At 43.0% G+C, this 11,403-nt stretch overlaps 1 protein-coding gene across 2 annotated transcripts in view; it reads left to right on the top strand.

Annotated features, from left to right (window-relative positions):
* The first annotated feature begins 243 nt into the window (after positions 1–243).
* The window catches only part of Mpp7 (membrane protein, palmitoylated 7 (MAGUK p55 subfamily member 7)), a 221,110-nt gene continuing 209,950 nt past the window's right edge, over positions 244–11,403 (top strand). The window contains exon 1 of one of the 2 annotated variants that reach the window (XM_005398108.2): positions 244–418. The gene's annotated coding sequence lies outside the window, so the exon portion shown is untranslated. Of the gene's footprint in view, positions 419–9,560; positions 9,581–11,403 lie in introns of those variants that run through there. The other variant, XM_005398109.2, reaches the window with a different exon arrangement.

Below are 11,403 nucleotides of genomic sequence, written 5' to 3'. Positions count from 1 at the left end.
AGATGATTGCAGAGTGGTAGGAGGAGCTGTCACAGGGTGTCACCAATCCAAATTCTGCTTTGTTTTCCCTCCCAGGCCAATGAAAGAGTTGTATTGAAGAGGTAGTCTTTACGTTTGGCACGCCCTCTCCTTTCCCAGCCAATCCGCAGGCGTTTCTCATAAGGCGGTGGTCGAGCAGGCCCCGCCCCGCCTCTATCCCCGCCCACCGGGGGGCGGGACCGAATCCTCCCCAGCGGGCGCTGGAGTGGGGGCCCGGCTCCCTGGGGCTTGTGCGTTCTGTGCTCGCCGCGGCGCAGCGGAACCCTCCGGCTCCCGATTGTCCTTGGCGGCGTCCCGGTCGCCGCCGCCTGCCTGCGCGCCCGGGGCTGCAGGGCTGGAACCGGCGCACCTCCCGCTGCGCCCGCTGCGCCCGGAGCAGGTAATAGGGCACGCGAGGAGCGCGGGCGCTGCTGCCCCTGTCGGGACGCCCGGGCCGGGCCGTGGTCTCCGGAGGCTCGCGTGGCCTCGAGGCTCCTCGGCCCGGAGCCCGCGAGGCACCTCGCGCTGGGAGAGCGGAGAATGGGGTGGGGACCCTGCGGGGTGGGGGCTCCGCGGGGCTGCGGGGGACTCTGGGGAGCCGGCGCTGTCGATCGGAGCGGGAACTGGAGAGCCCAGCCCAGCCAGAAAGGCGACTCCAGCGGGTCGTGTCCAGAGCCGGGCGCTCGGCGGGGCAGTGCGCACGGTCACGCTGGTCCCCATCGATGTATTGTTTTCCGCCCGACAGGAGCGTGGCCTTTCACGCGAACTTGCCGGGGGGCTTTTTCTGAAGTGACAAGCAGACCCAGCAGTGTGACTCACCTCGGTCTGGGGTGGGGTGCGGGGGTGGAGTGTTCCCAGGAGCGAAGGTCTGTACGGGTCTGGAAGCTGTGGGGGTGGCACCTGGGTGCTGTCACTCTGCCGTGGGTGGGAGTCGAAGTGTGATTCCTTGCTGCTTTTTCTCTGATTTTTAACGACAGCGTTCAAATTAAAAAAAGAAGAAAGCCCCTGTTAAAGCATTCTCTGGACTTGAGGTTTAAGGACTGCACCTGCCACTTGTGCAATAAATACTGTACTTTTTAGACAGGTTCCAGGCGACTCGATACATGACTGGGAGGATTTATTTAAAAAGCATCCGGAATTGCTGTTACCTGTGCTTTGACCTGCTCGGTATACAATTTGTTCACAAGTGAAATGGTGAAGGTCACAGTCTTAGCAGGAACGGCACAGTGATAGCTCTTGAAAAGCATTCTCCCTGTCCAGGGACACTCGGGTTCTACAAAACAGTATTTCCGTTTAGGAATGGAATTAGGGTTTCCACTCATTAACTGCTTAGAACACTCTGTCAGGTTTAGAATGCTGCCCCCTTCTCCTGAGGTAGGTTGTGCATAGTATACCCATTTGGGGGGTATATAAACCGAAAGCTCTAGAGCTGAGAGGAATTCTATCACAGAACTTGCCTTCTACTTTACATTCTATCCTACCAGCAAACAAGCTTGTGCATATTGATTCTATCACATGTACAGGAGTAAAAGATGGAGATGTTTATTTTTAAATAAATATTGTTTCTTAGTTTTTCTTTTTCCTCCTAGGTTGCTAAGATAGTTTCAATTTCACCAGGAAGGTAATTTTCCACACAGACAAAAACAAACAAAACTTGGTAGTGCTATGTGAGAATCTCTATTTTAAAATTTGGTGGGGGAAGTTTTCTGTACTAAAGAGCCTTATAATGCTTGCATCTAGCTTAGTGACTTCAGTACTCTACTGTTTTGTGAACTGAAATGAAATAATATGCGTAAGGCAAATGCAAAACAGTGTGATGCATTTTGATGGTGGCTTATGACTTTAGGGAAATCTTTATTGTCAATTGATAGAAGGGTTGAAAATATAACAGTAATTTCTTAATTGGAGTAGCTGAAGCGAGAATGTTTAGGTGTATGGGAGTAACCTGGAATGATGTGAAAGCTTAGGAACTCTAGAGAATTTTTAAGTTTTTAAAAAATGTTTTATTGGGGTGACATGGGAATGTCTTATGAATTGTTGAATTATTCTTGTCATGAAGTATGTAGTTCTTTGTTTTGTGGATAAGACAGCTGTAGCATGTTACAGGGAGGTGTTGACATACCATACTTCTGTAATGTACAAGGCATCCTTCATACCAGGCCTGTCAGCCTACTGCTGCATTTATTTGAGTGAGGTACCTTACCTTAACTTACTCTCCAGTTGGTTTAAATCTTCTGGCACTCAAGCAGAAATTTCCATAACACAATGCTTATCATGTGTTAATTTGTAAGGAAAATGAGTCCTTCCTTCTGATGAGCCCAGCACTCCTGCTGTGTGAGAAATTGGAAAGAGTTTAGCTCTTTGTATTTGCCTGTGTGTTTACCTGAGCCACCTCTTCAATCCTTCCTGGTTTCCTGGATTTCTGTTTTTTTTTTTTTTTGATTAATTAATTACGATGTTCCATGACTTCCACTAGATGGTGCATTGGGTGCTGTTACTGGAGAATTCACATAAATTTTTAAAATTGTCATTATAAACATTTAACTGACACAGATACAGCTGTATTGCAACTGTTTCTGTCTTAGCAATGATTGATTTCCATAAATTTTATTAAATGAGATTATTTGGAAGGACAGGGCGACTTAAAGTGAAGACAATTGCCAGTAACTTCATAAATAACCTCTACTATAAAGCTTTCTGCTTCTCCCTGTGGCTCTGGAATCCATACTGGAGTGTAGATTTATTGGTTCTTTTTTATGTGTACTTGAACTTTTAGTTGGCTTGTGTTTTGTTTAAATCTTATGTGACCTTGGCCTGAGCTATTTGAGTCTAGTCTTCTTTGCTTTCTTAGATTACTGATTCTTTAAAAGAAGTGGTAAACTGGTATGTGTAGCAAGATTATTTGATGCCAAAAATGAATAGATGCTTAAGTAAACCCCCCTCCCATGCATGTGAAAGTTTTTTTCTTGAACGCTCATTTAATACATCTATCTATCCTTTGAGAAGAACATTGTTATCAGCTTGTCTTGCTTAAGGAAGAGAGTGGAGTATTCTCTTTCTGATGGTGGGTGCTATTGGTTGCCCTTGTTACCCATAGATTGCTTTTCCTGATTGTTACAGAGGGAGATGAGAAAACAGCTGTTGGCTTTGATTAAAAAAAATACCTGTGTTAGGTACAGAAATGGTAGTGTTGGTAGAGAACCTGTGATTACATTTTGTAAGATATTTTGAAGAGGGGCTGGGGATTTAGCTCAGCGGCAAAAGCGCCTGCCTGGCAAGCGCAAAGTTGTGAGTTCGGTTCCCGGTACCGGAGAAAAACAAACAAACAAACAAACAAACAAACAAAAAAAACAAAACAAAAAAGATATTTTGAAAAAAATGCTGGATTTTAAAAATGCAAGACGGGGGCTGGTGATATAGTTCAGCGGCACAGTGCCTGCCTGGCAAGTGCAAAGTCCTGAGTTTGATTCCTGGTATCGAAAAAAAAAAAAAAAAAGCAAGATGGGAATTTACATGAAAAGGTCTTTTTAAGTGGTTGGTGTAGGGAATTATGTCAGTTGCCCTGAACTCTGGGTGGGGAAATGAGCAATGATAATTTTTTTTCTTGGAAGCCTGTCTGGCTCTCAGGGGATTCAGTGGCGATTTGGCAGGAGGGAGATAAACTGGGTCTGTTCCTTCCAGTAAGATGGTTCTTGGCAGGGCTGCCAGCCCTTGAGTGTGTGTGGGCATCGAAAGGTGCTGGCTGTAAGTGGCCAGGCAGATGAAAAGATGCCCTGTGTCAGTGTCCTGGAGCTCACCTGACCTTGGAACACCCTTCATCAGGTCAGTGAGCATTTTAAGTCAGGTTTGCCGTCTCTGGTGGTCCAGACTTGGGCTGAGTACTCTATAGTCTTCCAGTGCATTACGCTTATGGTAGGTGCTTGAATGTACTTATTTTTTTAAAGGTCTAATTAGTAATAAGCAAACTTGAATGCACATACACATGTACTGCTTAAACTGAAGATGAGTTGAGGACATGGTTTAATTGGATATGACACATTTTTGAAGAGGGAAGGATGAGGTAGTTGTAGAGTGCCAGAGGGCTGGGATCATATTAGTTTCTTTGCCAGTCTGTATACTGTAATAGTCTCTGACATACAATTGGGTGGTGATTAGCTTTCCTTGAGATTAAAAATGCTCTATATATGTACTTAAAGCAATTTGATCCTGAGAACCTAGTATTTCTGAAAGTTATAATTTCTATTTTTGGCAACTGCAGGTTTGTTGAAATGATGTAAAAATTTGGAATGGAGCCCAGGATAAAAAGGATTATGGAGTTACAGCCCAAGATTTATCAAGCTCCTACTGCCCATATTCAGAATATTTTTTTTCCTTTCCAAATATGGCTTTCAATTAACTTCTGAAGAGTCAGTGTAGACTTCTATACCTTTTGTATATTTTGAATTTAGCTCAGTTTCAAGTGAGGTCAATCAGTCATTCCTGGGCATTAGCCAGGGCTTTTTTTCCTGGACCCTTCATGGATCCCAAAACCCAAAGATGGATGTTTAAATTCTGTACATAAAATGTAGTTTTTACATGTGGATGTAGTACTATGCGCACCTTCCTATGTACTTTAAATACTTAAGCTACCTAATGCAAGGTAAAGGCTATGTACATTGCCGTTTAGGGAATAAAGACCAGACCAAGTCTGTACATGTTCAGTAGAGACACCATTTTCATTGCCCGAATATTTTCAGCCCACAGTTTGTTGAATTCCTGGATGTGCAGCTCATGCATAGGGAGGATCAACTGTGCTGTTTTTACACAGTATGATCAGGGTACATATTAAACATTTTCTCAGGCTTGGGAGGAAAGTTGCTGTGCTTTGGGCCAGTGAGGAAATGAATTAACATGTCTTTGATTTATCTATGGTCATGAAAATATTATAAACACTCTACATTTTGGGCTTTTCAAAATGGCGATCATTTAAAATTGAACATTAAGCTTAGTGTGAAAAACATAGACTAGTGCTTCTCATTTGCCCTGGACAGCTTGCAAAGACTTAGGTGGCTGCCCTCTGTCTAGAGTGTGTCATTCAGTAGGTCTGGGGTCCTGGCGTGTCTCCTAACCTTCAAAGCAGTGGTGCTCCTGTGGCCCAGGGATCACACTTTGAAAGCCATCATGTAGATTCTGGGGACATATAGGTGTAATTATTAACATAGGCTTTGAAGTTCCAAAGCTTTCAATTTGAATTTCCTTGCTACTTTTGATTTCAGGTGTTTCCTAACCTCTGTTTTCCATCTCTGAAGTGGTAATAATATATGGTTATGTTGTTAGAATTAAATGAACTTATGTGGGGAAAAGCTCATAATAAATACTTTTAATCATAAAAATCACTCTGTATAAGGTAAGTTAGGATTCTGAATCTTATGAAATTGAAGGAAGATCCTTAAGGAGAGAACATTTTATATTTATCCACCTTTATCTAGTACGGTGCTGGGAAAACAGTGTACAAGTATAAATATTCAGCTATTTAACAATAAAAGGAAAGTTTGTGGATTCTAGTAATTTTCCATAAACAGTTTTAGAGATGTAGAATGGTTATACTGGTATTTATTCCCTGACTCCCAAGGTTGAATTCTTCAGTTAAAGTATGTTGGACTCAGCTGGACTTGGTGGCTCACATTGGCAATCCCAGCACTTTGGGAGGCTGAGACAAGAGGATCACAAACTCTGCCTTAGCCTGTGCAATTTAGTAATTTAGCGAGATAAAAAAGTTTGGGGATGTAGCTCAGTGTGAAGGCCCTAAGTTCAAACCCTAGTTGTGTTTAAAAATAAAAAATCCTCATGGTCCACATTTTTTGTTTTTTTGAGACCTGGTTCACTATGTAGTCCACGCTGGCCTTGAATTGATGACCCTCCTGCCTCAGCCTTCTGAGTGTTAGGATTATAGGCATGCCATCATGCCAGGCTAGTCCATGTGTATTATAACAGGAGTTTTAAAGGCTGCTGTTGAGAGTTAGGTGACAGGAAGTACCTGGCAGTCATCTTGGGAACAGTCTCAAATGTAGTGCTATGGCATTTTTGTATCCCAGGACCTCTGATGCATTTCTTGGAGATCTTTTCCCCCAGTTGTGTTTACGTTTTCATGGTTTCCCTCACTACAACATAAACTGCACAATGGCCAAGACCTGTTCATTGCTTCTGAACCCCAAATGGGCACCTCCTGTGTGGGACCTGAGACCTACTGGGACAGATTGCAGGACAGCCAGGCCCCGCCTTCCCTCCCTCCCTGAGACCAGGCCACTCATAAGACTTGAGTACAGGATTTGTCCAGGGCACTTTGTCATTCTTGTTCCAAGAAGTCTCTTACTGTGCTACCCCTGTCCCCATGCCTGCCCCCATGTCTCTGTGAGAACCTCTTCTGGGCATGTGCACACACAGGTTCCTGAAGTACTGGGACAGTATTATGGGGTGGCAGTACTGGTTCACTCTCTTGCCAGCTGTTGCTTCCTACATTCTTGTTGCCACTTGATATTTTCTAACGTTATAATTTTTCCAATATGACATAGCAGGTGGGGCAGTCCAGCACACAGTGATTTGTTATTGCTCTTATTTGCAAATGTCTGGTAGCTAACATAGCTGAGTATCCTGTCATATGCTTATTAGTTGTATGGGTTTCCCCTTTTGTGATTTGGGCATTTTTATCTCTTTGTCTCTTTTGCTAGGGCTTCTTATTTTTTTCTTATTTTTCTGCTCTAAGGAGGGTTTTTTTTTTTCTTCTGTATATTCTGGATGTTAATCTCTTTTTAAATTTATTTTATGTTTTGCATTGAACTCAAGGATCTCTGAGCTACATTGCCAGCTCTTTTTATTTTACTTTGAGACACAATCTTGCTAAGTTGCCTAGGCTAGCCTCAAACTTGGGATCCTCCTGCCTCAGCCTCCAGAGTAGCTGCAGTTAAAGGTATGTGAGACCATGCCTGGTTCTTGATGGATTTTAAATGTTGAAAATGTACTATCTTTTCTGGGTGGTTGGTGTATGAAACTGGCCTACTTACCATGCGTTCATAATTTGTAACGACTACCTGAGTGTTGGTGTCACTTCCTTGATTTGTGCTGAGGTGCCCGCAGTTTCACACATCCTTGCTTTTATCATCATTTGTGAGACCATCAGTGTAGTGAAATCACAGGTAAGCTCGCAGCATTAACATGTCTTTGTCTCTTTTGATGGAACTGAAGATGCATGTAGGACCCATGCATGCTAAGCATGTGCTCCACCACTGAACTCATACCCTGTTGTTACAAGAGTTTGCAGTAGATGCCTCCTGCAAGGCTTGGAGGCCCCATAGAGAGTTGTGCACCACTGGAGAAGAGCATCTTTTGTGAATACACGTGCTATCTGGCTCCTCCTATTGATCTGTTTCCTCTGAGGTTGCTGAATGGGATCCATTTCTCCACTGGCTCCTAGAGTTGTCTTACCAGAAATAGGGACTTGCTACTCTTAGGCTCTGCTGTGTTGAATTTTTCCAAGTGAAAGGAAGTTTATTATGGTGTCACTAGGAAAGAAAATGTTTCTGAGCCGGACAGTTCCTGCTCTGTATGAAGCTGTTCATTTTGGTGTCTTATCACAGCAAACACGTCCATACATGTGCTAATACGTCATTGACTTGCCTCCTCTTTTAAGATAAAGATAATCACGAAGAGAATTGATAGGAGCATTCTGTCCACTCAAGAAATACTTGCCTTATCACCTCATTGTCATTGAATAAAAAGCATGACAACAGGTTACCACCTGTATTTAATGGTGTAAGTAGTCATCAGATCTTGACTTGATTTCTATTTTTTTCAGAGCTTCTCCGTAGGTGGAGTGCGCTGTAGCTGGAGGAGGGTAATGTTGGTTGTCTCTTTTTCTGTGATATTTGTTAATGCTCATCATCACTGCCCACAGTTGTTATATTCTCAGGAGTTTGCAAAATTGGGGATATTTTAATTGTATCTCTGCTTTTTCTTTATTAGAATATTTTTGTAGGGAGAAACATTCTCCCATTAATCTAGAGATATACTTTTTATAGAAAAGGCAGATTAAATTTTCTTTTTAAAAAATCAAATCTCAACATTATGAGTTAGTCCATTAAATTATAGAACAAATCTTTTCAGGATGTGCAAATTAGATTTGTTTCTACATCATTTTTCTTTGAAAACCCCAGGCTAATGTGCACTGGTATAGGTGTAAATCTCAAGGAAACTGTTATAGATGCCGAAGGAATGCTTCCTCTTCTGCCCTGTGTAAAGTTTACTGAAATGAACTGACAGTAGACAGACTGACAGAAGGGAAAGAGGGGTATAAATTCATTAGGTGCATGAAGGAGCCACTGAAAACATGAAACTCCAAGAAGGTCCAGGTGAGGTGTAGATAGCAATGATGGGATAGTAAATGGCTCTTTGGAGATGGGCTCAAAGCGACAGTACTTTGTGAATGATTCTGGAAGGGGAAAGGCCTGGAGGCTGCGACAGAGATGTCTGGTGACTGACAGCCTTCAGTCTTCTGTGATGAATTCCGTTTTCCCTTGTTAATAAGCTTTCAGTTCCAAGACAGTTGCATTCCTCTTGGAAGAGCTTCCTTGAGTCAGATAGGGAACTTTAGAGGAGCCCTGTGCTTGGGCAAGAAGCAAGTGAAGACTAGTGAGGCCTGGATTCCGAGGCAGTTTCTCTCGCTTTCCAGTTTAACTCCTAATACTCCACATGCACCACTGTTTGGGATATTGTTTTCTAAGCCTGATACTATTAATGACACTTTATGGAAAGGTCCTTTGGTTATATACTGAATATAACAAAATGGCTTAATTATTTTGGAATAAAAAAATAATGATAGATACATCTTGGAGTTGTTAAGGAAATTGGAATTTAGAAGAAAATGCAGTAATACAAAAATACAATAATACAAGATTTTTCTTTTCTTTAGCTTAATGTATTTTATTGCATGTAATTATCCTTTTATGAGTGTCTGACATTGTATTTTCAGACTTGAAAATATGTGAGGCACCCTTGCTTTCAAGGTGCTTGTGGTATAATAAAGTAGGTGAAACGCTGACCTTTATTGTTATTATTTAAATTTGTTCCTATTCCATGGGTAGAATGATAAACAAGCCGAAGTTATACTTGCTACAGCATTTCCCCTGCTATACAGTTTATCATGTTGAGAAACAGATGCTAGGCAATAAGCCTAAGTTTTCTCTGGAAAGAGGGGATGTGATAGATGAAGCTGACTACTTGGAGCAACAAGCCGAGTGTATTGGAGCTTCTGCTGGAACTGGGGTGAGAGGAGAGGAGGGGAGGAGACTCCCTTCAGTCCTGGGCCATGCAGGTGCAACTGGGGCTTGAAACAGGTCCTGCAGTTGCAGGTCAGACCTGTTTCAGCTGTTCCTCCCTCCCTCCCTGAGTTCCTTCTCATAAGGGAGCTATTGCAGAATACGCAGTTCTTAGGGCCCAGACAAGGAAAGGTTCTGTGTGGTTTCTGTATGCTGTGAGCCCCTCCTGGGAACCTGTTAGCTGCTGTCCCTGGTCAACAGTAGGAGTTCTGGTAAGCCTGGCTTTCCTGTACTCCTCTTCTGTGTATTTCAGAATGATTGCATTAGAAAAGCATTTTCTTCAGGCTTTGATGGGCTTATGGACTGTTAGACTCACCACCAGGATTTGTTAAATTGTTTTCAGCTCAGTGTCTTGTACTTTGCCAATGATAACTACAGTGATTTTGAGTTGACTTCTGTTGCTCTGGGTTGAATCTTGAAGAAATGAAATAATTTGCCCTTGAGTTGTATAACTGGGTTATGGTACAGACAGGATTCTAACCCACATTATCCATTCTCCAGTACAGGAGGGAGCAGCGTGGGAATTGCATGATTTGAGCTGCTTTTGGAATTTTCCTCTTCTGTACATGTCTTTTATCTTTCTTTCTTTGGCGTCATACCTCCACCTGTGCAAGCACATGTTTCACCTGCTTTGGCTAGTGCTCTAAAAAGTGTTCCACCAGAATGCACAGCTTATTGACACAAGTTGGCTCAGGAAAAGGCTAAGGGCACTTTAGAATGTAGCTCACTGCAAGCATGGATTGCTCTGAAATTTTGTTTGTTATAATAGATTAAAAATTGCTTTCCACTCTGTGGCAAGATGTGCTATGTCTTAATGCCTCTTCTGGCATCACACAGTATTCATGAGTTTATGATACAAGACCACTGGACTTTGTAGTGGTGTCACACTCAGATATGGAACACAGAAAGTTTACTCTCTGGCATCTTGGGCTCAGATTGGAAGGAGGTGATACCCACACAGGTGAGGGCTGACCTGAGGAGGAAGGAGCTGTGAGCTGGGGATGGCACTAATAGAGGTTTGGGTGGCTGAATGGAATAGGTTTGATGACTGGATATTGGGGACCTTGCTTCTCAGTTTGTTCTTGTCTTCTGCCACTGACTTTTCTTTATGTTCTTGCCCTTTCATCGTGGGTATGTCTTCCCTTGCTGACCCACTTATTCATCCTTCCTCCAAATTATACCTTTACCCATTGTCTTGGTTTCAGTTTTCATTCCCTAATGAGTGACTTCTAAACTGCCTGTGGTTTCAGGGAGCTCCAGTTCAGCCAGTCCAGCTGAGCCCTGAGCTGCTACAGCACATTACCGTTAGTTGCTCCGTAGATGTTCCTTAAGGTTTGAATGTCTCAGAGTCAGTGTGTTTGATCAGAACTTCATTTCTATCAATAACCAGTGGTAGCATTTTTAGGAGGGACACAAACAGGTAGAAAAAGCAATCTGCTATAGATGAGACTTGTGCCTGTGTAAGCCCAGGGTACAGAAACACCCTGAGGGTGGCCACATCACACAGTGCCTTTTTCTGGACGTCAGTTGCCAGCTAGGACAGGGATGACAGATGTCACAGTTCCACTTGAGCTCGCAGGCGCTACCTATGCACTTCCTGTTGTTCATCAACAGCAAGTTTGCATGGTTTTTGGATAGAATTTAGCTTTCTTCAGCCAGAAGCCTCACTATGAGAAGAGTCAACATTCTTAGCAATGCCTCTGCTTGTGGTTCTGCTGGTTCTGCAGTGTCCCAGAAGGCCTCAGAAGGTCTCTTCCCATGCTTCTCTTCCTTGTTTAATTAACGTCTGTTGCTCTGGTCACTCCTCTGAAAACCTTAAGGCCATAGACCCTAATGGTAAAGTGTGTGGACAGTAAAACTAATCATTTAGAGCCTCTAATTCTGCTCTGCTTATTGCTGGTCTATGGACTTAGGCTAATGTGTTAGTCAGCTTTCTGTTACTGTAATGATTATTTGAGATGAAAGAGAAGTTTATTCTGACTCACGGTTGGCCCTATTGCTTGTAGGCCTGTGGTAAGGCATCATATGGCGGGGG

Source organism: Chinchilla lanigera, unplaced genomic scaffold, assembly GCF_000276665.1.
Source record: "Chinchilla lanigera isolate Chin_1 unplaced genomic scaffold, ChiLan1.0 scaffold00061, whole genome shotgun sequence".
Classification (NCBI taxonomy): domain Eukaryota; kingdom Metazoa; phylum Chordata; class Mammalia; order Rodentia; family Chinchillidae; genus Chinchilla; species Chinchilla lanigera.
The sequence above is the reverse complement of the archived record's forward strand: the minus strand, read 5'-3'. Positions and strand labels throughout refer to the sequence as shown.